General features: G+C 45.6%; 1 protein-coding gene and 1 pseudogene across 4 annotated transcripts in view; one reads left to right on the top strand and one right to left on the bottom strand.

Annotated features, from left to right (window-relative positions):
• MAST4 (microtubule associated serine/threonine kinase family member 4) overlaps nt 1–26,588 on the top strand; it is a 606,692-nt gene that overhangs the window by 289,467 nt on the left and 290,637 nt on the right. The gene's annotated exons all lie outside the window — the stretch shown is intronic.
• On the bottom strand, nt 7,224–12,129 carry LOC131483125 (10 kDa heat shock protein, mitochondrial-like; annotated as a pseudogene).

Genomic DNA, 26,588 nt, shown 5'->3' with positions numbered 1-26,588 from the left:
GTTGTTTACTTCTGCTAGGGACTTGAGAGCAGCACATGTACGGGCATGCACCTGCTTGAGTGTGTGAATATATGGACTAGTTCTTGGTCCAGCTGGAGTGGAGGGGATGTAATTCAAGTTGAGATGTCCCTGTGTCTGTCTTTGGCCCTTCACAATCTATAAATGGCACCTCTGAGCTTATGCAGAAGTATCTTCAAAGTCTGTGGATTGTTATGCAAACGGAAGTGCTTCTTATCTCCAAGTGGGCATAGTGGAGAATGACATCATCGACCTCATTAGCAATGTGGTTTTAATGAGATAATCAGGGGCAACCATTGCACAGGGTGAATCAGACTCCTCTGGGGAGGGGGGTACACAGAGCTGCTTTAGATTAGCTGTGGTGTCCACTCTCTGACCTGAATCTTTTGCTGATCCTGAAGAAGTGCCCTCTGTAGAGGACACACAGAGGCCTCCTGCAGCATTTTCCTGACCCCTGGGGATGTGGTGGTGTCGGCAGCTGGCAAGGTGGCTGGGAAAGCAGAGTGATGCCATCAGGTCACAGTAAGCAGTTAGCCTGGCCTGCAGGGCTGATGCACACTCCTGCGGATGGAGCCTAAGCGACTTGGTTGTGTAGTGTCATACTCTTTGTGTTGCATGGTGTCCTGTGTGCCTCTTCCAGGGGCATGTATAGAGAGCTGCATATCCCTGGGGCATATTAAAAAGAAGGTAGAGAAGGATCTGGAACTGGACATGCAAGTGAGAAGAGCTGGGGGTAGCCAAGATGTGACATGGGAAGGATGCCTTGCCATCTCCTCCTCTTACACTTGAATCCATAGGCTAGCAGATGTCCTGTATGGCAGACAAGCTGCTTCGGAAGGGGATGAGATGACCCAGGAGGCCTGGTGTGGCTGATGCTACAGGGCAGACATGCATGGGGACTTCAAAATTCATGGACCAGGGGATTAAAAGACAAGTCTATTTTGGCTCAAAAGTTTTCTGAGTTCTGTGCATTGCTTTTTCCTCATGCACGTTTTTCATGAAGTTTTAGAAAGCCCCTTGTAAGTGACCTCCTCTCATCCTCACAGCAACCTCAGGATGTCTGCCACTCCTGCTGCTGCTATATAGCAGGTGAGGCTGCTAAACTGCAGAAGCCTAAAATGATGTGCGTGTGATCACAGCAGCTAGGGAGAGGAAAGCCACTTTCAAACCCACTTCGTCTGGCTCTTAGAGAAGCTGTTCATTATTTGTTATTTGTGAGAAGTATTTGTTTGAAAGGCACATCAACAGGGTGGGAGAGAATCAGGGAGAGAGGGAGGGAGAGAGATCTTCCATCACTTCCAAACCCCTACAACAGCCAAGACTGGACCAGACTAAGGCCCGGAGCCCCAGCCTCTGCCAGGGTCTCCCATGTGCATGGCAGGAAGGTCACCAGTTACCTCCCAGGGTGAGCAGGGGCAGGGCAGAGTTGCCAGACTCCAGCAGACATCTCGCTCAGTAGCCTGTCCCTGAGCCACAAGGCCTGTTCCAAGGCCCTGTTCTGAACCGTCCTGTGTGTGGCTGCCTCCTGATGCACTAAATACCAGTGATCACAAGCAGTGCTTGCTTTTCCCATGGAAGTTCATTGTTGGGGTGTGCCCGGCAGTCCCCAGGAGTTCATTCTGTTGAAGTAGTTTGTTTCTTCATTCAGTGTTTGCTCTTGTATGTGAAGCTCCTGATTGAAAGGTGCTCTAGATTCATAAATACCTACCTTGATGTATTTCCTCAAATGGAACCTTTCACTGCTGTCAGCACCCATATCCGGGAAGCAGAATGCAGTAGGCAGTCGTGAATCCTAAAACAAAACAGTACAACAACAACAAAACCTCCTGTCCTTTTTATTGGACACTATATTGTGCCGGTGGAGAGTAACATCTTGAAACACTGAAGACTTCCAAAGCGGAAGCAGTTGAAATGTAAAACATCTTGAAATTGTTGCAGGTGTTAGACACTGCCAGGGCATAGAGAAACCTCCTACTGTCTCATTGATTTTATCACAGCAAGTGGCCCCTGGGGTTAGGACTGGCCCACGGGCACAGATGCGTCTAGGAGGAAAGCGGAGAAATCTCTCAATGAATTTAAAGACAGCCTCGTGTTCCCAGTGGAGGACACAGTTGGCGCTGCCAGCATTCGTTAGACATCAGTAAATAGATGGCTGGGTAAACAAACACCTGCCACTACTGAGATCAGAAGAAAGACTTGGCCGTGGCCAGATGAATGATGTTTTCATCTCTCCTCTGGCCATTCTTTCACTGTGGGACAACTGTCTTTGGAGTCCCGTTTCAACTCCTCTGGGCCACATTAGCCAGTTTACAGGATGTAGCTATGACAACATGCAGCCCACTGACAAAATTTGTTTTCCAACACCCAGAATGATCAAATCCTTCTCTTTGTGGTCAGGAAAAACACCCTGTCACAGTTCAGGGAATGCATTTGTAATACACCCAGGTGGTGAACCAGCATGCAGAAAGTCACTGACGGGGAGTACAGCGCAGTAACGTTCCATCACTCACATAAGGCCCCAGAACAAGTGAAAGGTAAAGTCAGGATCCAGAGTGGTCCGTCTCTGACCTGTCCTGCCGTGTTCTTGGCAGCCACCGTCATGGAAGGCTAAGCTCTCTTCCTGGAACCCGTGCTCTACCTACACCTGTCATCTATCTGGCCACGGCCAGCTCGCTCTTAGGATCTCAGTAGTCGCACTGTTTCTGAGCCTCAGTTTGTCATGATGTACTTTTTCCCTCGAGCTCCAAAGATACCCGTTGCTGAAGACCGCATCCTCCTGCCACCTGGTCCACACTCCGATGGATCTAGGGAATGCTGCCCACCCTTCTCTGATGAGTTCGTTGTGGGCTAGGCATTGTGACACGATGGGGAAGGTGCTGCTTGGGGCGGCTGTGTCCCACATCCGGGTGCCTGAGTTGAATTCAGTGCTGTTCTCACTGTCAATTCCAGCACCCAGTGAGGCCTCAGAGGATGGCTTCTGTGCTTGGCTCTCAGTCTCTCGTGTGGAAAACACAGCTTTGATTTCTGGCTTCAGACTGCCCTGGCCTCAGCTACTAGGAGCATTGAAGAAGGAAAATATTTCTTTTTTTTTTTTTTCTGTCTCTTATGTCCATTTAAAAAAAAAAACAGGGAGGGTCCTTAGTTCCATTGTGTCTGTCTACTATTTCATGGGGAGTTTTGCCTCCGGGAGCCTGATGAGTCCATTGAAAAATGGGGAAAAGGGCCCAAATTGAGCATTTACAGAAAAGCAAATATAAATAAATGATTTTAACATATAAAAGATGATTCTTAGCTGCTTCATGGTGGAAGTACAAATTAAGCACCATATTGAGAAATTTCTCATTTGTCACATTGGCAAAACCCTCAAGGTACTAAAACATTTTCTGGGGAAATGGTATTCTGGAATATAAGGAAGTACAGCCTCTGGGGAGGGCAAATTGACAAAATTAGTCAAAAGCACATGTCCAGGCTCCACCCCGGCCTCTGGGGAGCTGGAGGCGTGCAGTCATTCACCAACACACAGGCACAGGAAGTGGTGGACAAGACTGTTCCTGATGAGATTTCCAGGAGCAAAAGATTAGAAACAACTCCTGTATCTCTCTGTGGCTAGCTGAGTGAAGAAAGTGTGTTTCCTTCATGTTGTGAAATGCCACACAGCCATTTCAAAGAGCACGGCCACTCTTGTGCACAGAGCAGGGTCTGTTGATGGAAGGGAAAAATCAAGGGGATGAATAGATCTCCTAATCCGTGCAAATAGAAGAGGAATATGAATATCTAGTCACTGTGGCTTATGTAGTCTGTCAGTGCTATTCTTTAATCGTAGTTTCTAGACATGTAGAACTCAGACCAATGGAAATCTTTGGGAAGAGAACAGGAATTGGGTGAGTCAAGACAGGTTTTGGAAGGGATGTAAGGTTTTTTAAAATTATTTTTGTTTAATAAAACTGAATGCAGGGGCCTGATATGATGGCTCGATTTGCTAAATCCTCACTGTGCAAATGCCAGGATCCCATATGGGCACCAGTTTGTGTCCCAGCTGTTCTACTTCACATCCAGCTCCCTGTCTGTGGCCTGAGAAAGTCATAGGAGAAGGTCCAAAGCCTTGGGACCCTGCACCTGTATGGGAGAACCAGAAGCTTCTCCTGGCTTTGGATGGGCTCAGCGTCATTGCAGCCATTTGGGGAGTGAACCAGCAGATGTAAATTCTTCTTCTCTGTCTCTCCTTTTCTCTGCAAATCTGATATGCCTGTCCAATTAAAATAAATAATCATAAAAAATAAAATGTAAAGCTAAAAGCACTTTTAAGTGAGATTAAAATTAAGAAGTCATTCAGAAATACTTTAAAAGTTTATTGTGTATATTTAAGGAATACAATATAATATTACAATATACATTTGAGTGTAGTAAAATGATTACTATAGTGAAGCAAAGTATCCATTATCTGAAGTGTCCATTATCTGACATTATTTTTTTTAAGTATAAAGAAATCCAGCATTCTGACCCTATTTCTTTTCACTGTGAGGCATCTCCTAACCCTGCCTGGTCACAAGTTCTACATACTTGCTCAGTGTCTTCCTTAACCATGTACATTCTCCATTCCCTGAGTGCCGTATTGCAACAAAAGGCAGGATGCTCCAGGACCACAGGGAGAAACCACAGGCCACAGTTTGTGTAACACCTCCGTTCTCAGGCCAATGTGAGTAATTCTAGGGAAAGTGGATTCCACTTGTTTTCCACAACATAATCTAGACAGTGTGACATAAGCAAAGAATGAAGACAGTGAAAAATAACAGGGATAAAAAACAGCACCCAAATTCAGTTTCACTATACTATTGAGAATTTACTTTGTGGCCAACCATTGCGTACTTGGCCTTAGCACTGAGTGTAACCAGCTGCCTGTTGCAGAGACACTCTTATTTTGTTTAAACTTTTTTTTTAATTGAAGCACTGTTTATAAGTGTATATATATGTATACGCATACATCAAAAAATACAGATATGTTAAGTTTGATACTGCCCCACAGATCTTAGCCACATTTTTTAGTTTCCCTCTAAGAATAACATGTTCTGAAGAAAAGTGACCAGTAAACTTCCAGCAGCTGCCTGTACTCATGATCAACGACAAGATCACACGGTATTACCTGTACCCGTGAATTGTCCTTAAGTTGTCCTTGTAGGAATTTCCATTGTTTGGAATTGCTACTGGTCTGGTTTTCAGAAACGTGCGTCTTTTATGATAGTGTCACTCTGCGTCTTAATTTAGAAGGCAGTGATGTGCTTTTTGTCACATTTATCGTTAAGTCCAGGTACACAATGCCTGGCCACAAAGTGAGTGTGCAGCAGCTAGCAGTGAAACTGAATTCAGATTTGGCTTGAAAATACAGGGAACACAAAGAACACAAGGGCAAGGACTGTACCCATTGGAGCTGTTCGTATCTCTGTCTCTTGAATGTTGTGAGTGAAAACGCATAGAGGAAACGTGGTCTGAGTGACCTAGTTTCGTTTCCAGGCACTGGGGTGCAGCATTCTGCTTTGGCAGCGGGCAGAGCCCGAGTGTGTGTAGGTGAACTGTTGAAGCCCAATCTTCTATACCAGTAAGGAGATTTTCTTTCTTTCTTTTTAATCTTAGGAAAACAAAACAGGGAATGACATTTGCTGACTTTTGTGGCTCATCAGCACTGTGCTTGCCAACGACTTGTGTAACAGGATGTTGGCCAAGATGGGATTTGCAATTTATTTAGACAAGGGGAAAGTTGGAAGTAGTTTGCATGTAGATGTGAACGGGTCACAGAATAGGTTCATTCCATATTGCCCAATTTGGCCTCCAGATTTGTGAAGAATTGAAAACAGCCCCCAGGCGTCAAGGATTTCTGGATTCTGGTGGCCCCTGCAGCCCTCTGTCATTTAAGCAAAAAGAAAAACAAGACATAACCAGTGGTGACTACAAAACATGACTCACATTTCAACCAGGTGGTCCTTTTTTTGAGAATTTTGGTAGGACTGCAGAAGGCGTTGGCTTCCCAGCTGTGCTGAAGAGGCACATTGGGAATAGTTCAGTTTTGCTGGCCATTGCACAAAGGACAAATATGTGTCTTTGTCTTTTTGTAACTGGCCTGCCTATCTTGACAACGCCATAGCTTCTTTTAATACTAAAAAAATTTTAGTTATTTGAAAGGGTGACGGAGAGAAAGGTTTTCGATCTGCTGGTTCACTCCCCAGAAGCTTGCATCAGCCAAGGTCAGGTCAGGCTGAATGTAGGCGCCAGGAACTCTGTCTGGATTTCCCACAAGGAAGGAATGGATTTCAGAAATGAGCCATCACCTGTTGCCTTCCTAGATGCGTGAAGAGGGAGCTGGATCTGCAGTGCAGGGGCAGACACAGTGGGTTAAGCCAATCCTTGGCTTAATGCGGATGCTGGCACTGACATTTATGGAGTGACAGTTGAGTCCTGAATGCGCTGCTTCTGGGAAAGTAACAGAATGTGGTCAGATGTTTGGGCTCCTGCCACCCATGTTGGAGACCTGCATGGAGTTTTGACACCTAGCTTAGAGCTGGCCCAGCCCTGGTTACTGTGGCTATTCAGAGTGAACAAGTGGATGGAGAATCTCTTTCTCCTTCTCCATCCTTTCACTCTGCCTTTCAAAGACTAAGTATTTTTAAAAGAGCAGAGAGTTGCCTGGTCTCAATCCCACATGAAGTGCAGGCTTCCCACTTGCCAGCTGAACCTGTTGTGCCACAATGTCAGTCTGTTGTAATATTTGTAAAAGTTAATATGTATGTGTTAATCATGAGCCCTCCCTTCCCATAATTTCACATATTTGTCTATATCTTGCCTAAAAAAGAGATTGGGCTACACGATGTCCAGGTTTAGTTTTCCATCTGTTTGATCTCCGGGGATGCTGATTGATGACTTTCACCAATGTTTGGAAAGTCTTAGACCATATTTCTTCATTGACATCTTCCACCCTGTTGTGTTTTCTCACTTTCTAGGACTCCATAAGTAAGTGAATGAATAAATAAATGTGTGGATGTGTGTATCTATCTATATCTATATACATATACACATGTAAGGTGATTTTATATTATCCTACAGAATTTTTTTTCATGTACATGTTTTATTTGAAAACATTCACACCAGAAGTGTGAAACTAGAGTTGAGAGATACTGGCTGTCATTATTTTATTATTAAAAAGATATGGAAATTATTTACATGATGGTAGATTTCAGAGCTTTAGTGGAATGGGGAGCTTCGTGTGATGCTGTAGAGATTTCAATATGCATATTTCCAAGACTATCACCATCTCTAAATAGAAAATCCTTATCATTTGAAACTTCTTTTTTGCTTCTGTTTCTGGAAGAAGATCTTAATCTTCAGCTTTCACACTGGAATCTCTTACCCTCTCCTTATACCCAGATCCTACAGCTACTGTGGTTTGCAGTACTGCCTTGGGGTTTTTCTGGGAGCATAGTGACTCCTTTGGTTATGGTTTCCATCGTACTCCTTTCAACCTGCTGGAAAAGCCAAAGCAGCTTCCTAAATGTTGGTCCTGCCGTGGCCCCAGGGCCACAGTTCTTGCTCTGCTCTTACGCTTCCAGAGACCATTCAGATTTTAGAACCCTCATTTTTGCTGTGCTCTTCTTATGACTCATTTGTGCTTTTAAGGCTAATTGAAAGTATTCCTAGAAAGGATTAACAGATATAGTTGATACTGAGATTTTGAAATGCATGTGTCTTCAATATGCTGATGAAAATGTGCATTACGAAGAGGCTGCACCTGGATTTGAAAATTTTTTTGCACCAAAATCTGTGTGTCTTTTAGTTCTATTTTCCATAAATGCTGCATATTTAAAGGTAGTTTTATGGCCTACTGAGAAGTTATTTTACGCTAATAAGCATATTTATTTTGATATCATGTATCTCAGCCTTTTTTATTTTTTGTTTATTTTTGTAGTTGTACAGCTATCTTGCTGAAATTTCCCATGTCTTAATTCATGTTGTCATATTGTTTGCACTATGTCTTGTCTGCTCACGTCAGCATCTTGACTTTCTGGGTGCTCACGTCAGCATCTTGACTTTCTGGGTATCTGGTTGTATTTCCTGTTTATTTTCTTGACTGTGAGTGATACTCAGAGCTAAGCTGAGCAGAGTGCAGTACCTGTTTTCAAATGCCGTGCTGCGAAAGAGGCACCTGTTTTTCTGAGTTATATACTATTTACCTCCATTTCTGCCATTCTTTTATTTAATTGCCTAGAACCAATTTGAAATCTCTAGACACGGGAAGAACCAAAACCTTCTTCTGTGATTTTTTTCTTCCATTCAGGGAATAAAGTATCATAAGGGACCATGGCTATTACCCTAACAATCAAGGCAAACTGGGTGAATCCAAAGTTATAGTTTGCAGGTAACTATCAGACATATCAATAAAGTGAATTCTGCAAGTGATAAAATTTTCAAAGGAAAGTGGCAGCTCGTGCTGGCTGTCTGCTCAGCAGAGTGGCAGGAGGAGGCAGCCAAATTATGGTTTTCATGTTTTGCTGTTCTTCCTATCTTCATTGTCATTGTGGTGAACAGTGGTCCCTGGTGATTGTCTGCATCCTGTGTGGATGCCTCAGAAATGGGAGATTGTTTGTAGAGAAAGGAAATATACCAGGAGGGGAAAGAGAACAAAGATAACCCTTGTGCATTGATGACCAGGACACAGTTCTGTTATTGTGTCACAGTTACAGATACATGGCCAAATGAATGAACAAACAACACACACACACAAATACATGAGCAAGGCAGCCATCCTGTTGACCATGTCTACCTTTTACATGGACTGTAGGCCTCTGGGTTGGTAGGCAAGTGTTTTTATTTATTTATTTGTAAAAATATTTATTGTTACCTGAAAGGCAGGTATACAGAGAAAAGGAGAGACAGAGGGTGAGCGAGCTTCCATCCACTGATGGACTCCCCAGATGACTGCAACAGTTGGTGCTGGGTCCATCTGAAGCCAGGAGCCTGGAACATCTTCAGGGTCTCCTAAGTGGATGTAGGGGTCAAGGAACTTGGGCCACCGTTGCTGCTTTCCCAGGCACATTGTCAGGGAGCTGGAAGGGAAGTGGAGCAGCCAAACTCAAAGCAGCAGCCTTACGGGATGCTGGCACTGCAGGCAGAGGCTTGATGTGCAACAACTCTGTGCTGGCCCTGGCAGGTGTGTGTTTGTTTGTTTAGAGATTTGGTCACTGTAACACATAAAGAATGTGTTTCTGTAGCTCTTGTTTTGGGACTTTGGACCTTGGTACCCCAATCTTGCAAGGCATATAAGGAGACACTTGACTGGATGACAGTGTAGACTATCCACCATTTTTCATCGTAGTGTAGTTCAAGCTTGTGGAAATCAGGTATCAAGTACAAAGATATTATACTAGGTGACAGACAGTTGGTCTCTCTCTTTGCTTTTATTAATATTTTATGATCCATCTCATAGGCCCTGGGATTTTTCTTACCCTCTGCCCAAGTTCCCTCCCTCCCAGTGAGCTCCCCTATGTCATTACTATAGTATAGTTCTTTATACACAGTCATATGTCTGTCATTGTGGGCATGGACAATGGCAGAGACTCCAGCAACCTGTTGTCAAGATACAGTAAACAGTTTCAATGGGAGTCCGTTTTTGATCTGAAAGTAGAGATGCATACTGCATTGTATCCTCACATCTGGATATAACAGTCTCCATTACACAGTTACTATACATCCCCCTTAAATGAAAAGCCACAATACAAAACCAACAACAGGAAGCAAAATAGAAATTTACAATGCCATGAAGTTTTGTTCAACAGTCCTGAATTGTTGTTGATCCCACCACTCCATTTGCGATGAGATCTCTCCAGGATCTGCTGGCTGTTGTGGTCCAACTTACAGTTTCCATTTGTCTTGATAGTCACTGCTTGGTTGGAGTAGTTGATCAATTTGTTCTTTCCTCCATCCTCTGCCATGTTACCAGGTATCCTCTGGAGGCTCCAATGTACTGCCTCATCCTCCATGTGCACCTGGATATGCCGTCCTCTGCTCCATCTGAGCCACTGAAGAGGCCCAGCTCTGACATACATGCTCCACAGTCAGACCATGGAAACTGCAAACCTCTCCATGGTTGGGGTTCTGAGTCCAGTGGTTCCGTTGGTAGGAAATCATCAAAGAAACCTCATCTGAGGCCAAGACAGACCTGATTCTTGTGTGTGTTTGTCAATACAGGGTCCGGCACAGTCTGTCAGCCAAATCAGCCTATGGACACACTGGTAGTTGCAGTTGCAGGGTTAGTTCTGTTTCCAGTCCCGGGTTTTATGCAAAACAAAAAGTGCTGGAACTCATCTTAATCCTGCCCACCACATACTCGGCCTTAACAAAAGCCAGTGGGAGATGTAGCCTGGTTGGAACAACATGCACTAACCCACACCAGGCCCACCCCCTACCTGGGTTCCCATGCTTGCCAGCTAACTGGTCTCATCTGTCCCATATCCCATTTGGCTCTTGTACATGTCAATGGGCATTGAAGCCCACTTCATCCAGCCCCACTATCCTGTTCATACTGGTGCCAGCAGGTGCCACCATCTTTCTAGCCATTCTTGCACCTGACATAATTTTCCCTCCAAGCCAGCATCTACCAGCTGGTGCTGTGGCAAAGCCCAACCTTCTCACACCCATTCTGGCTTATACATATACTAGAACATATAGTTAGCCCAGCCTGGCCTTTCCCTGATGCAGCTCACATGTAGGCCATCAGATGTTCTGGCCCTGCCCAGCCTCGTCTGCTCCCATCCCAGCTCTTAAGCTCACCAGTGGAAGTAGTGGCCCAATAGGGGGACCCCTGCACCTGCCCCCACTGGGTCCATCCCCACAACCCCTGGGTTTCACATGTGCTGGTTGCATGCTACAGCCCAGTCTGGCAAACCTGCCCTACCTCAGCATTTGCCACTGGGTACTACAGCCTGGCTGTGCCTGGCCCACCCCAAATTCCAGCTCACACTGGTGGGGGCTACAATCTACCCCAGCCCTGCCAGTCCTCTGTCCTGGCCCTCATGTGGACTGGCTGGTATTGTGTCCCGACCCAACCTGAGCCACACTCCACTTGGTGCTTGAATTCTCCAGCAGGTAATGTGAACTGTGCCAGATGTATGCAGTGGGTACTGTATTTTGGCCTGGTCTGGGATGCTCCCCATCTTGGTTCTTGCACTCATCTGCAGGGAGTGTGTCCTGACAGATGAGTTCCCCAAGCTCCTCCATCAGGATCTCTTCCAATGCCAAATCTCGTGCACAGCGCTGGGTCCATGGGCCAGCCCTACTTAGTCCACTTCCTGTCCCACAGAAAGAGTGGCCTTTCTGACCAGCCTTCAACTCATTCCAGTTTTTACTGTTGGGTACTACAGCCCAGCCAAGCCTGGTCCACACCCAGACACAGATCACACCTGGCTCAGCAGGAGAAGAGACCTAGCCTAGCCTGTCCTACAGCCCATACCCATGCTGTGGTATCCTGCAGCCATATGCAGACCAGACTGCAGCCCCCTCCCTGGTCCTTGTGCTCACCAGTGGGACTCACTCCCCAACCAAGGCATCCCCTTAGCTCCCCAACCAGGCCTGTTCGCATCTACAGATCTCGTGCATGCCAGTGGTTGTGCTGACCCGACATGGTATAGCCCCTCATCTGTCTTATCCTTTGCCTTCAGATGCTGCAGCCTGGCCTGGCTCAGCTAGCCCCAAGTTCCAACTCTAACTGGCCGGTGCTGCTACTTAGCCCTGCTCGGTCAGCTCCCATCACTGGCTCGTGTTAACCAGTAGGTGTGGCAGCCTAGTCCAGCATGACCTGCACCCCATCCTGGTTTCTGCACTTGCCAGTGGGCTAAGGTTTGCTTGTCACTACCTAGTCTGCCCCCTTCCAAAACCAATCCACACTTGCCAACGGATGAGGCTACTTTGCCCAGCTTGCCCAACCCCTAGTTCTGGACCATGTGTTCACCTGTGGGAGCTATGGCCCCATAAGGGAGTTTCCCAGGTTCCCCCATTGGCCCACTCCCAGACCCAGATTTTACATGCGCCAGCAGGTGCTAGGCCCTTACCTGGCATAGCCTGCCCCTCCATTTTGGCCTCTGTATGAGCTGGTAGATGTTGTGGGCCAGCCTGCCCTACACCTTGTTTTAAGATGCACATGCAGGTGCTAAAGCTTGGACCTGCCCAACCTATTCTCGGCCCCAGTACCTGTGAGTGTTGGTGGGTTCCATGTTCACACCTAGTTTAGCCCATCACCACCCCAAATCTTGAGCTAACCAGTGGGACTTGTATTTATTTCCACAAGGTTGGGCACACTTATCCACCTCAGATTCTACCCCTGGACCTGGTTCTCTCACGCCATAGCTTTTTCGTGTGGGGTGGCGTGTGGTGGTCAGCAGCGCTCTGCACTACCAAGCCCATCTCAGGACTCCCATGTGGTCTGGTAAATCAGTCTGACCCATACAGACCTTCCAATCTCTCACCTCAAAACCACAAATTCTCAGTCCCCTCGCCTACCTGCAAGTACAGTACATTTGTCTTTGAGTGTCCCTCATAATTCATTTCTCACCTACACATACAGTGGCCTTATCTGTAGATATCCCTAGGCAGTAATTGATACCACCAAGACCCCAGAGCTTGCTGCTGGGTGGCCAGCGGGCCAAATGGTGTGCTGGTAGCCCACAAGCCCAGGACCCTCCCCTCATCCAGGAACAGCAGCTGGAGAGCTAGAGTCCCCAGCAGGCAGCTTGGCATGGCACAGGTTCTCCCAGCCACTGTCACATTGCCGGAAGAGTAAGGTACCCACTCAGCTGCACATCTCTGTCTCTTTTATGGTCATCTTAGCATTCTCCTAAAATAGAGCTTAGTTAAACCTACATTTCACAAAGTAATTCTCTGTGTATGTTAAGGAATATGTATGTCTCTCCAGAATGTTCCTTAGTTTGAGTAATTTGGTGAAAACCCCTTGCTCCTCGAAAATAAAATGCCAACAGTTTTGACAGTCTGGGGGAACATCTTGGAAGAAATCAATCCTGTAGCTTTGTTTTGGTAGATGTTTCTTAAATGTACTTGAACATGTACCTTACGCTGAACAAGTTCTTCTTGTCAGCAAGTACTCATCAGCAAAGTTAGAACATTGGTTTTGAAGATGTGTTGGGTTAAGTGGACTCTGACTTCATCTCAGGGTCGGGGTTAGGGTTACACTGGGCCCCGTCCCACTGGGCCCTGTCCATTTGGGAAACTTCTTTTCCACTGCTTTCTGATAAGAACTCAAGAAGCTGCTTACATCCTGGAGTGAGGAAGAGCTGTAACATGCCAGTATGGCTGGTCACTGCATTCTTGGCCGAAGAGCTCTCACTTGGGACATTGTGGATGTCGTAACGTTCCGCCTTTGCTATGGTATCCTGGTCTTGGCTGCTATGTGTCCAAGGACTATCTCAGGCTGTTGGTCCAGGAAGACAAAATTGGTCAGCTGTCTTGTCCTCCCTCTCCCCCTAAATGAGAAAAGCCAGCCAGTTGTCTGGACCACAATTAGAAGGAAAGATCAATCGATGTATTACCTTTCTGGCCATGTGGTCCTTGGCTGCCAGCTGAGCTGTGCCTTCTCACCGGGGCAGTGATCTCTCCTGCTAAAACTTACTTTAACCTTGCAAGTAGGTTAACAGGAGGGCACAGTTAATAAAGTCTTTTCTCATTGGCCTCTTAACACGTGTTTGGGGCTGAGTCTCACCCCACCCTCCCTCCGGCTGTAAGCCATGCGTAGTCCTTCTTGGAGGGAGCATTATTCAAGGAGCTGTTTTCTATTTGTTGTGGGGAATTTCTCCTCGAGCCTCTGGCATGCTCGTGCCCAGAAAGAAGGCAAACATTTTTGTGTTTTTTGACAAGAGCTGGGATCTATGTGGACTGGTGGGGTGAGGGGCGCGGTTTCAAATCATTTCTCAGTCAATATGTTTACTCTAGTCCACCAGTCATGCAGTGTGACATGGCACATCACCAATACTTGAAATAGCCTGCAACAGGAGGTCAGACTGGAGCATGGATTTTCTAACACAGCATGTTAGATGAAGTGATTTTGTGTACTTTGAAGTGGAAAATTCAATCAGAATTTTCCACACTTTTTTTAGTTAAAGCAACGCTGTTATTTGTTGATGAAAGGTAGAATAAGAAAACTACAGAATGCAAGAATAGACTGGAAACCTCACATATTGTTCCTGGCCAAAGCAGGAAATACTTTTTTTCTCTGGTAATTTAATGAAGGCTACATGAGATAAAAAGGGTCTGCTTAAAATACACAGCTCTAGAATGCCTGGAACATGTGCCAGTATGACTAGCATGTGTGTTATAAAAATGGAACCTGGCTTTTTAAGAAGTTCGTTTTTCATTAAGCGACGGATTGCGTGTTTGATAAACGCCAATTGCCATCACCCAGGTAATCCATTCCGGGCTTCATTTTAAAGCAGCAGAGTTCATTTAGAAAACACCTGAGAGTATCAATAATAAATTCAAGACTAGATTCTCTAAGCTTCTGTTGAAGCAGCCTTAGAGAGTATTTAAATTTATTACTGGTTTTCATCTGTCCTTTGGTGCACTGACAATAAATCAGCATAACTACCTATTATGTAGATGAATACTTTATACTTTCAAATTGCAAAACCTTAAGGTTGCACTATCAGATTTGTGCGTGCATATTGAAGATGGAATAATAACCTAATATTAGAGTGTTCAGTATGTGCCAGTTACTTTTCTAGATAGTTTACATGTATTACTCCCTTGAATCTTCACAATAACATTATGAGCTCTTATAATCTGTAATTTCCAGTGAGGGAAGAAAGCCATGGTGGGTGGAGGAGGGGAGTTGGGGGAAGTTGTTCTATGCCATGTGGCCCACTGAGGCTGACAGTCATGGGCGTGACGCCTCCTGTCCCAGCGGGGTGAGTCAGTGCCAGGCCACAGCCTGTCGCTCTGCAGCCTTGACACTGAAGATGGCAGGTTAGTAACTTAATTTAACGCATATGATTTAACATGCGGGAATTTTGAGTCCCTCATGGAAGGACACATAATCATTCAACTGTCTGTATTCTCTAGTTACTCTGTATTTTTCTGATTGACATATAGTTCATCTCAGTGTTGTTCAGTTTGTTGTTTCTTTTTATCTTTTTTTTAAGACCAGCATTTAAAGTAACAGAACCATTGCAAAGCAATGTAAATTCTTCAGTTTGCCTAAATAGATGGTTTTGGATCATGCAGCTTTCTAAAACTTTACATTGTTCCAAGTTCTCTTATTCTGCAGATGATTCCCCCTGTCCTGTTCATACTATGTGATAATGTCAGTTTTTATCATTTGTTTGAGTGCCTGTGTATCAACTCATTTTCTACAGGAAATTGGGACACAAAGACTGAATTTCAGATTTTCAAATGAATTCAGTGACAAGGCCTGCATGTGATTCAGTACTTCAGTCCAGTATGATCATGTATGCTTTCTGCTGTTTAAAGCAAGAACCTAATTATTGTCATAGCGACCAGAGCGTAGATCGCTTCAGTTGGTGCCTGAGCGGCAGAGGGTTACATTATGATAGTGCTGGGGCATTCCTGACTGAACATTACTGTATGTCTTAGTGAACAGATTTAAGAATCACTTTTTTTTCCTTTGTAAGAATCCACTAGGCTGGTGCCACTGCATCGTAGGTAAGCTTCCACCTGCAGCGCTGGCATCTCGTGTGGGCACCAGTTCAGGTCCAGGCTGCTCTACTTCCAATCCACAAGCTCCCTGCTTGTGGCCTGGAGAAGCAGCACAGGATAGCACAAGTTCTTAGACCCTGGTACTCACTTGAGGAGACCTGGAGAAAGCTCCTGGCTCCTGGCTTCGAATTGGCCCAGCTGTGGCCGTTGAGGCTATTTAGGGAGTGAACCAGAAGATGGAAGAGTTCTTTCTCTCTGTAGCTCTGACTTTGAAATAAAACCAGCGCGTCTAAAAAGAATCCACTTTATGAAAGTCCTTTCAGATCTCAAATTTAAGCATTTATCCTATTTGCAGTCCTGTAATTCCAAAAATCCACAAGGGCTCATTTTTGACTTTCAAGGAAGGATTCTTGTCTCTCAGAACAAAATTCAGACTTTACGAAGAAGCAATTAATACTCGAAAGCCTTTTTATGCTTAAAAAAAAGCAAAAATCTCACTGCACTGAAATATATACATATATACATATATATTTGCTAATTAACTGTCACAATATGATGCCATTAAGCTTGGGGCCTCTTTGGTTAGGTTCAGAGTGATTCACACGCGTAGCAGCCCCTCCCAGATACTGTTTGGAGAAAGAAAATCAATCTAGACATCTGTAGTGATGTCTTCCAAGGCTGCTATTTGTTATAGAAGTTCATCCCAATCTAGGGAAAAAATGGCCATTTTTCTTTGGTAGCATATGCCAGTCCTCACGGTGCCAGGGTAGTCTTGGTATCAACACAGTATCCCAAAGTTGGCCTGCCAGGATCGATGGGCAGGACTTTTGGGGAATGCCGATTAGGAATGTACTTGGCTTGCTTGTATTTAAAAGGAACAAATTACCAATGGCTTAAGTACACAGGGGTTTATTTTTTTCTCAGATAAGTGCATTTCTCGCTGGGATATCCAGGACTGGGGACAGTATTCCAACAGTATTCCAACAGTGTCATCCAAGACTCAAGCTGTCTTGAATCTTGGCTCTTCTAGCCTTAATGGAATATTTCTGACCTGTCAATTTCTGTCAACCACAGTATCACTTTTCCAAGACTCACGTTACCCATTTTGTCTATAACTGTAGGACACTGGTAAAGTTTACATGAAATCAAGTCTGAGAAGGTAAATGTGTGGCCCAGTGCCTGGCACAGCCATAAGAGTGCTAGGGCCAGGCACAATGGCTCAGTGGCTAAATTCTCACCTTGCAAGTGCCAGAATGCCATATGAGCACTGGCTCATGTCCTGACTGCTCCACTTCATGTCAGCTTCCTGCATGTGGGCTGGAAAAGGAGTAGAGGACCCCTCCAAGCCTTGAGACCCTGCGACCCGCATGGGAGACCTGGAGGAAGCCCCTGGCTCCTGGCTTTGGATTGACTCAGCTCTGGTCATTGTGGCCATTTAGGGAGTGAACCAGCAGATGGAAGATCTTTCTGTCTCTCCTCCTCTCTGTAAGTCTGCCTTTCCAATAGAAATAAATAAGTCTTTTAAAAAAATAGCACATTAGAGGAAATGTTTTTTTAAAAATGCCAGATACTGGGCCTGGTATGGTAGCCTGTGGCTAAAGTCCTCGCTTTGCGCATGCCACGATCCCATATGGGCTCCAGTTCGTGTCCCGGTGACTCTGCTTCCCATCCAGCTCCCTGCTTGTGGCCTGGGAAAACAGTCGAGGATGACCCAAAGCCTTGGGACCCTGGACCCATATGGGAGACCTGGAAGAAGCTCCTGGCTCCTGGCTTTGGATCAGCTCAGCACCGGCCTTAGAGGCCATGTGTGTAGTGAATCAGCAGATGGAAGATCATCCTCTCTGTATATCTGACTTTCCAAAAAAATAAAAAAAGAAACCAAACCATAAAAACAACTTAAAATAATAATGTCAGGTACTGTGCCCTTTAACAAATAGAATCTATTACTTACTAAGTGAAATATACCATCCACAAGCCAATTGTTTATTTTATTCTGTGACCTCCCTACAATAAATTTCAGTACCATTAGAGGCTTAAGTTCACGTTATTGATTATTTGAATATGTGCATCATTAATCTTCCATTTGGCTCATACATTTTAGATGTACATTTTAAGTGTTGTCTTTTGCATTTAGATGGAGAAGAATGGGCAGAAGAAAGTAGACTTGTGGATATTAGCTTCATATAGCACTTCAAGAGCTCCCTTGAGCTGATTTGCCAGTAAATTTCTACACTAAAAAAGCCTTTCAGAATAGTGACTGCTAGATAAACTACGAGGTGTCCTTTACAAATAAAAATGATTAATCTCAGTAGAATAAATTCACAACCACTGGCCACATAGTCTCATCCAATTCTCTTTCCTGGTTCTATTTAAAAAAAAAAAAAGCCTTTTTTTCTTGTAGTATTCAGGTTGTCTGTAATATTAATGGAACCTTTGAATTATTATCTGATTTTTAAAAATTGGTTCATAAAAGGGTATTGATTCTTTAAATTAGGGTCAGTTGAAATGGTGTTTATAAGCAAACAGGTCTTATCCAATTGGCATAGCTTAATGATGGGCTGTGGATGGGATGTTGATGATGGTTACAAATTTGTTAGGGTCCTTACTAATTGCTTAGTTTTTTTACTTCCTTATGTTAGTATTCATTCCAGTCTCAGGGCATTTTCCTGGGGAAGGCAAAGGTTCTAAAATAAAATAAAGCTTTTGAACACTGAAGATGTTTGGCACCATTGTGTTGAAGAACTCTATGGATTTCTAGTGATTTTGAAAGGCGTCTTATATCCACTATATTAACTAGCTTTTTAGAAGCTTATGAACATTGTAGCTTTTATTGATTCCAGAGAATTGGATCCAACAATAAGCAATAAAAGTCAATGGTAACTTTCTTCCCATATATGGGTATACAGATCAATATTTTGAATTTACTGTAATTTGCTGGTAATAGATGGAAGAACTGAGAAACAATTGCCGAGACTCATGGGGCACAGCTGTGTGATGCTGCCTTTTTCTCTCAGCTCACTGGGGGCCACGGGTATTCCTGTGAAGCAAGAAGCACAGCTAAGTGGCAGGGCAGATTTGCATCTTTCTCAAGAGACTTCATTAAGTCTCCTCTAAGGAAAGAGAACATCACCAAGACTTGTCCACCATGACCTTGATTTTGTGACTGTCCTGAATCTTGTGTGGATTTGCAGTGTCAAATGGCAGCTGAATTCTGCATGTCCAGTGTGGATGTTTGCTCTCCTCTAGCTACGGACTTGCTGAGAAGGTGTGTGGCTTCACAGAAGCCCACTTGGCCTTGTGTGTTCAGGCTGTTTGCAAACACCGTGCTTAGGTCAACATTCCAATGTGGAAGAGGGCTAAGGGTCATGCAGACCTGCTGTCTAACCTTGTTCCACTCTGGTAGAACCCTTGCCTGGCACCCTAGTGTCCTCAATTAACTTGAATAGTACATGTAAATAATAATAGCTAATATCTAGAAGGAGTCTTCAATAGATTTTTGGGAAATGCATGATCTGAGAATATTTTGCATGGTTTTCAAAATGCTTTCTCTCACAATATATTGAAAATTTTTTTAAAGATTTATTTATTTTATTACAAAGTCAGATATACAGAGAGGAGGAGAGACAGAGAGGAAGATCTTCCACCTGATGATTCACTCCCCAAGTGAGCCGCAACGGCCGGTGCTGCGCCGATCCGAAGCCGGGAACCAGGAACCTCTTCCAGGTCTCCCACACGGGTGCAGTGTCCCAAAGCTTTGGGCCGTCCTCAACTGCTTTCCCAGGCCACAAGCAGGGAGCTGGATGGGAAGTGGAGTTGCCGGGATTAGAACCGGTGCCCATATGGGATCCCGGGGCGTTCAAGGCGAGGACTTTAGCTGCTAGGCCACGCCGCTGGGCCCAATACATTGAAATTTTAATTCCATTTGTCCATGAACTATTTACACCCCTTCCTCAGGTGTTCGCATGTTTAGGAACTGTGCTGAATGCAGGGTGCATACTTCTGGTCTTCTCTATGTCCTGTGTGACAATACATTGCCTTCCTTTTTTAAAAAATGTGTTTTATATTTTTTTACTTTTATTCTTTTAATAATTATTACATGGTTGATCAGGGTAGGAAGGATTGAGGTTTATGAAAAATTGGGTGAATTCATTGCTTCCTAATTTGCTATTTCTTCTTGTTCTTGGGGGAAAAGGAGAGACAAAGGGAAACCACTCATGACTTTCCACACGTCCCAGTGCCCAGGGACAAGGAACCGCCACCTCATATCAATGTAGAGTCTTAATGTGTACGTATTCCAAGGGTTCTGTCCCAGTAGTTTGGATAGTTCTGAAATGCTGCTGATTTCACCAATCCAAGGATGATGTCACCCTCCCATTGGTTCCATTCACCGAGATTTTTTGCTGTCATTGTTTGTTTGGGGTTGTTGTCCAGTTGGTTCTGTTCTTCTGCTACAGCACCAAATGTGCTGTATTGGCATATTCTCCTGTTACAACAGGGCCTGTGTCCACTGCTCCACCTTTTTCATTAAGTAGGGCATGTTCTTGCAGGTGAGTCCAGGTACCTGGGCCAGTGTCCTAAGCATTGCTGGATCCCTCACCTTATGAACCTGACATCCACCTAGTAGGTGGGCTCCAGGGCCTGGAAAAGGAGACCCAAGGCCTAACAGAGGCCCTCCTCCCCGGGGGTCATGAAACCAATGACCATTTAGAAGGTGGGCCCCAGGATCTGGGCCAATCTACCCACACCCACTGGTTCCCATGTCCATGGGGCTCAGGAACTCATCCCCCACCACACAGATGGGCCAACCTGAGCCAAGCTACGTCAGCATTGTCAGAGCCACTGTCGCTGGAACTCACATACCCAGCTCTCTCTCGGCCCAGGCCAGCACGACTCACCTCAAATCAGTGTCTGCAGTTTTATTGCACTGCCTGGCCTGGTCTAGTCTGCCCCCTGTTTCAGCTCCTGTTACCGGGTGCTGCAGTGTGTCCCAGCCCAACCTGATTGCTATCCTGGTCATAATGTGAACTGGCTGATGCTACAGCCCGATCTGGCTCCTCCTGTCCCCTGCCCTGGTTCTCACATCTGCCAGTGGGTGTTGTGTGCTGGTCCAGACTGGTCTGTCCCTAGACCTGACCCACATATATGCCAATGGTTACTGTAACTTGGCGTGGTCTGGGCTGCTCCTTGCCTTGCTTCTTGCGCTCACCTGCAGGGACTGCGTCCCAAGCTCCTCCATCGAGTCTCCTCTCAGTGGCAGTTCTTGCACACACCAGTGGGTTGGTGGCCCAGGTTGATTTTGTTTACCTCCTGTCCCGGCGAGAACAGTGGCCTTGCTCAGTCAGTCACACCCATTCTGGTTCTTGTTGGTTGTTGCAGCCCAGCGCTGCCTGGTCTGCACCCAGACACAGATTTCACATAGTTCAACAGGAGTCAAGACGTGGGCTGGCCTGTTTTACACCCAGCCTGGCTCTCTTGAGTATCAGTTGGGACTGGAGTCCAGCCGATCTGTTACTCCACCATCCCAGTGCACACAAGCGCCAGTGCAATCTGTAGCCATGCACAGCCACACCTGCTGCCATCAGTCCTACTCTCGTCCTCACCAGCGGGAACCCCAACCCAGCTGGGGTGCCCCCTTGGTTCCCCAGGAAGGCCTGACCCCATGCACAGTTCCTTGGTGAGCTGGCGGAGATTGCGGTTCCACAGGGGTGAGCCCACATCGCCCCCACAGATTCTGCTCTCAGACCCACTTCTCACTCTTGTTCTCCCCTCCAAACCGATTTGCTGTCAATCCCGTACATACATACACATGTCATGGACTCGTCTATGGAAGTCCCTCAGATGTAATTCTTAACCTGGGTATAAAAACCACAGGTCATCTCCCACTGCTACCTGTGCAATCCCATTCTCTCCCTGTATACCGTGAGAGTGTGCCCCAGGCAGCCCGAGGGGGCTTCGCCCAGCACCTTTGGTGCACAGGCCACCTGGCTGCAGGCACCCATGCTGGTCAAAAAACCTAACCTCCAGGACGGGGTAGTCCTGGAGGCCTGCTCAGCTTCCCTTCCCTGAGGGATCCAGTGTGTTCAGCTTTATGTACCTGCACCATGTTTGAAAAGCCTCCAACCAGGGGGTCTTGAAAGCCTGCTGCATGGTGTCCTCCTCCAGGGCATCATGAAGCTGCCTACAGGTACTCGTGTGGGTCAAAAAAAAAAAACCTAACCTCCAGGATGGGGTGGTCGTGGAGATGTTACCTTCATTTTACCATTTAGGAAAGTGAGATAGATAAATTAAAGTCATTCATTGACACTTTCAGGTTTGGACTAGAATATGGCATGAGAGAGAGAGAGAGAGAGAGACTATTTGAAAGGCAGAGTGACAGAAAGAGATTCCTTCTACTGATTCACTCCCCAGTTGGCCAGTTACTGGATCAGGCTGATTTCAGAATGCAGGAATTCCATTCGGATTATCCATATGAGCAGCAGGGACTCAAGTGCTTGAGTTGTTGTCTGCTGCCTTTCAGATGCCTTGGCAATGATCAGCCAGGACTTGCACCAGCACTGCAGTGTAGCATTAGGGTATCCTGAACAATGGCTAAGCTCCCCACACCGCAGTGCCTGTCCCTCTGTCTGCATAATCACTATGAAATAGTCAATTGATTTAAGAAAGGATTTTTTTTTAGCTTTATGTTTTATTGATCATGTAGTTCCGATTTTAGCCTTTTTCATGATGAAGGACTGTAACTTCTCTAATTTGATCAGAGCGGTTTCACTTAATTTTAAAAATGACATGGGATCTTTTGCTTGAAAGAGGCAGTTCTTTTGTTCTTTGAGAACAAACTGAGCCCGGAAGATGCAATTTGGCTGTGGCTGGAAGCTGTTGACCTTGAGATCAGAAATACACTTTGCTTCATGTGTGGTAAACACTCAGTAAAACAGACCTGCTCTCCTGTTGGTTACAGTTCTAGTCCGTGCCTTGGCCGAGCCTTACAGCAAAGCATGCAAGCCTTGAGTGTAGGGGTGGGTTTCCCTTGTATGATGTGTATAGCAATGTTTGAATCCTAAGCTTGAATTTTTTTTTGTATCTAGGGCATCCAGTATATTATGCATACATATACGGAAGCATCAAAGACTATGGTTTTTGGCTGGAAATGATATTTATTTGCTCATTTACCCAGCGTTACCTGATTATTTGACTTTTACACTTGTTCTACTTTAAAAGGTCTGTGTCAAAAATAACATTTGTAGGGTTTTGTTTCAGTTGAAACCAGTCTGTAACAATAATTTAAGTGTGAAATGTGCTTCGAAGGAGCTGCTGTATTTTGTGTTGTGTCGTTCCTTGCTGAGAGCACGGGGCAGTAGGGGATACCCTTGGTGGCAGTTTGACACCTAACGGAGGGCATTATGCTACAAATATGCCAACTTGTTACTTATAAGGTTTCTTGTTTTTAACATTCTATTTATCATTTATTTTCATTTTATTTGAAAAACAGAGACAGAGATGCTCCATACGCTGGTTCACTGCTTCGATGCCTGCAATAGCTAGTGTTGACCAGGCCAGAGCCAGAAACCTAGAGCTCTATCCTGGTTTCTTACGTGGATGGGAGAGATCTGGGTGCTACAGCCATGAGCTGCCATCCCCCAGAATGTGCGTTAGCAAGAAGCTGAATCTGAGGCAGGGTAGCCGGGACTCGAACCAGGCACTCTGATACAGCGGCAGGTGTTTCAAGTAGCGATTGCTGAACCAAATGCCCTGCCCCAAATCATTAGTTATTGATGGAAAATAAAATATTCTGGTGTCCAGTATATGTAAATTCAAAGACAGATTAAGCTGTTTATCCTTTCCTCAGTATTCTCACCTATAAAATGGTGAAATCACTGAAGATTAAGGAAGATAATATATGTCACCATGCAGTCAGTACGGACACCAATATGGAGCTGATACAGGTAGATGAGTTTAATAAAGAAGAGCAGTTCCCATCAATTGTTTAACAATTTTCAGGTGAAAAGCAGTTTGTATGATTGATGCTTAACTTTTCATGGAAGTAAGGATTGCTTTTGTTTTACTGTCCAACTTTATCTTCTGCTCCTGCTTGGCAGGGACCATCTGGTCTACCTTCTGTGCCTTGGTAGATTTTTTTCCCCCATTGCCCATCTTTTCCTCCAGCTTCAGATTTAAATACTTACCATCTGAAATGCTCTCAGTACTTCCAGACATCTCTTTTTCTCATCTCTGAATGGCACTCAGCCCTTAGCTCCACCATGGGTATTCTGTACCTCCCCAGAAATTCTGTTTTTTCTCTGCTTTGGTGCATCCTACACTTACTTAATGCTTGACTCTGCTGTCTTCTCCTCTGCCACTTCCTTGGTCCTGGCCCTCAGCTGCACTTCCTGAGCAACTGGAAAAGCTTCCCACTTGGTGAGTGGTGGCACAGCTAGTTGCTTTGAACTTGGGATGCCCACATTCTTATATCACAGTGGCTGGGTTTGAGTATCTCTGGCTTTTTAAAAAATATAATTTATTTACTTATTCATTTGAAAGAATTAGAGAGAGAGAGAGAGAGAATGAGAATATGAGCATCTTCCATATGCTGGTTCCCTCCCCGCATGGCTGCAACAGCCAGGGCTGGACCAGGCTGAAAGCGGAACCGAGATGCAGTTCCACACTGATGGTGTGGCCTGACTCAGCTCCTGCTGTTGCCGGCATTTGGGAAGTGAAATAACAGGCAGAAGATCTCTCTGTGTCTCCTTCTCTCTCCCACCTTAGCATTTGTGAGCCACTCTACACCCTAATGCCAGAATGATCCCTTTCATCATTTTGGTGTGACCGTGTTATTCTCACATTGTAAAATGTCCCTTGAGCTTCCCCTTGCCTGGAGGAGAAAGACAGACTCTCCCTGAGCTCATGCCCCTTCAGTTGGGTTTTCTCTCCTTTCCTCTGGCCATGTGGGCTTTCCTAAGACTTTGGCGCTGCCTCACTGCACCCTACTGTGCCACACCTGCTGCTCATTCTCTCCCATTCCTGAGGCTGCCAGGATACCTCACAGGCATTGCGGAAGAGCTCATGGGTGCAAGCAGCTTGCCAGTTGGACATTTTTGAATTGTAAGGAACAGAAGACACGAGTTAAACTGGTTGGCCAAGGGACTTGCTTGGCTCACATACCCAAAAACTCCTGAGTACGCTCAAGGTTGGATCCACTGCTTGGATTTGGCTTCCAGGCATCTGTTCCTCTGTTCTGCCTGCTATCTGTATCCACCCCCATCAGCTCACTGGTATCCTTTCAGGGTGGCGCCACCCTAGGCAGATGGGCTGAACTTGATCGGACAGTGAGAGCAATGTCAGTCCCACCTGGTTTTTGTCATTTATTTATTTTATTGGGAAAATAGCCAAGCTGACTTTCTTCAGATACCCGGGAATCACTCTTCCACCGCGTAGAAACCTCTGCAAGTTGTTCACACTGCTTTTACCACGAGTGAGGAATTTTATCCCCAGTGCCTGGAGCAGCAGCTGGCACACCGACTGTCCTAACAAGGGCGTAACTGAATCACGGAAACCCATTTGGCTTGCTTTCATCCCCAAACGTGCCCTCACTTTCACGCTGGCCGGAGATTTTTGCTTTCTGTGTTACTGAAAGTACGGAACTCATGAATTTTACCTTGCTGCTTTAAGAAGTGTGTCTTCACCTACATGTTTCCATCTTTGTTGGGCAAAATCCTCATTTTCCTATCCTCATTGCTAGCCTTCCCAGCTTGTGGGTTCATTCAAGTCTCTCTTCTCAGTCTCTGATGTCACCACTCTGGTCCAAAGACTGAGCTCCATAGTGAGGGTAGCTACTTTCTTCTCCAGTTTTCAAAGAAAGTAGACACGTGCTTTTCTTATTGATTGAAAAGCACAATAGAGAGGGAGAGGCCCGAGAATGTTCTTTCTTTTGCTGGTTCACTGCCTGAATGCTGCAACAGCCAGGGATGGGCTGGAATGGACCCAGGAGGCAGGAACTCCATCCTCATCTCCCCCGGGGGTGGCAGCAACTGACGTTCTGTGACGTCTGCTGTCTCTCAGCCCCATGAGCAGAGAACTGCATTGGCAGCCGGCGTGAGCATCATGCCCAGGTTGTGTGATACAGGATACACTTGTCACTAGAGGCAGCTTAACTTGTTACATCACAGTGCCCACCCCTGGGTGTTTGATTTTGAAACTTTTTTTTTCCTCTTTTTTTTAAAGATTTATTTTTATTGCAAAGTCAGATATACAGAGAGGAGGAGAGACAGAGAGGAAGATCTTCCATCTGATGATTCACTCCCCAAGTGAGCCGCAAAGGGCCGGTGCTGTGCTGATCCGAAGCCAGGAACCAGGAACTTCTTCCGGGTCTCCCACGCGGGTGCAGGGTCCCAAAGCCTTGGGCCGTCCTCAACTGCCTTCCCAGGACACAAGCAAGGAGCTGGATGGGAAGTGGAGCTGCCGGGACCAGAACCGGCGCCCACATGGGATCCTGGGGCGTTTAAGGCGAGGACTTTAGCCGCTAGGCCACGCCGCCGGGCCCGATTTTGAAACTTTTTAAAAAAGTTTTATTTATTTCATTGAAATGCAGAGATAGTTTTACTGTTATTTCACAGAATTTTGTTGATCTTATATAGGCTTAGGGCATTTCTATAGGGATATCCAAAATGATATGCCAGTTTTAGTCGAGAGGAAATTTTGAGAGGAACATAGATAGGGAGAGAAAAAGCGGGGGAAAAAAAAGCAAATTTGCACTCCCATGTGCTGGCTAACCCCTGCCATGGCTGGACCAGTCCCCCAGATCATGAGGCAGGAACCTAATCGAGGCATCCCTGCTGCCTCCCAGGACCGGAACTGGCAAGGTGCTGGAACCAGTAGCT

The sequence above is a fragment of the Ochotona princeps genome, chromosome 23, assembly GCF_030435755.1.
Source record: "Ochotona princeps isolate mOchPri1 chromosome 23, mOchPri1.hap1, whole genome shotgun sequence".
In the NCBI taxonomy this organism is placed as follows: domain Eukaryota; kingdom Metazoa; phylum Chordata; class Mammalia; order Lagomorpha; family Ochotonidae; genus Ochotona; species Ochotona princeps.
Note: the sequence above shows the minus strand (reverse complement) of the source record. Positions and strands in the feature narration are given on the sequence as shown.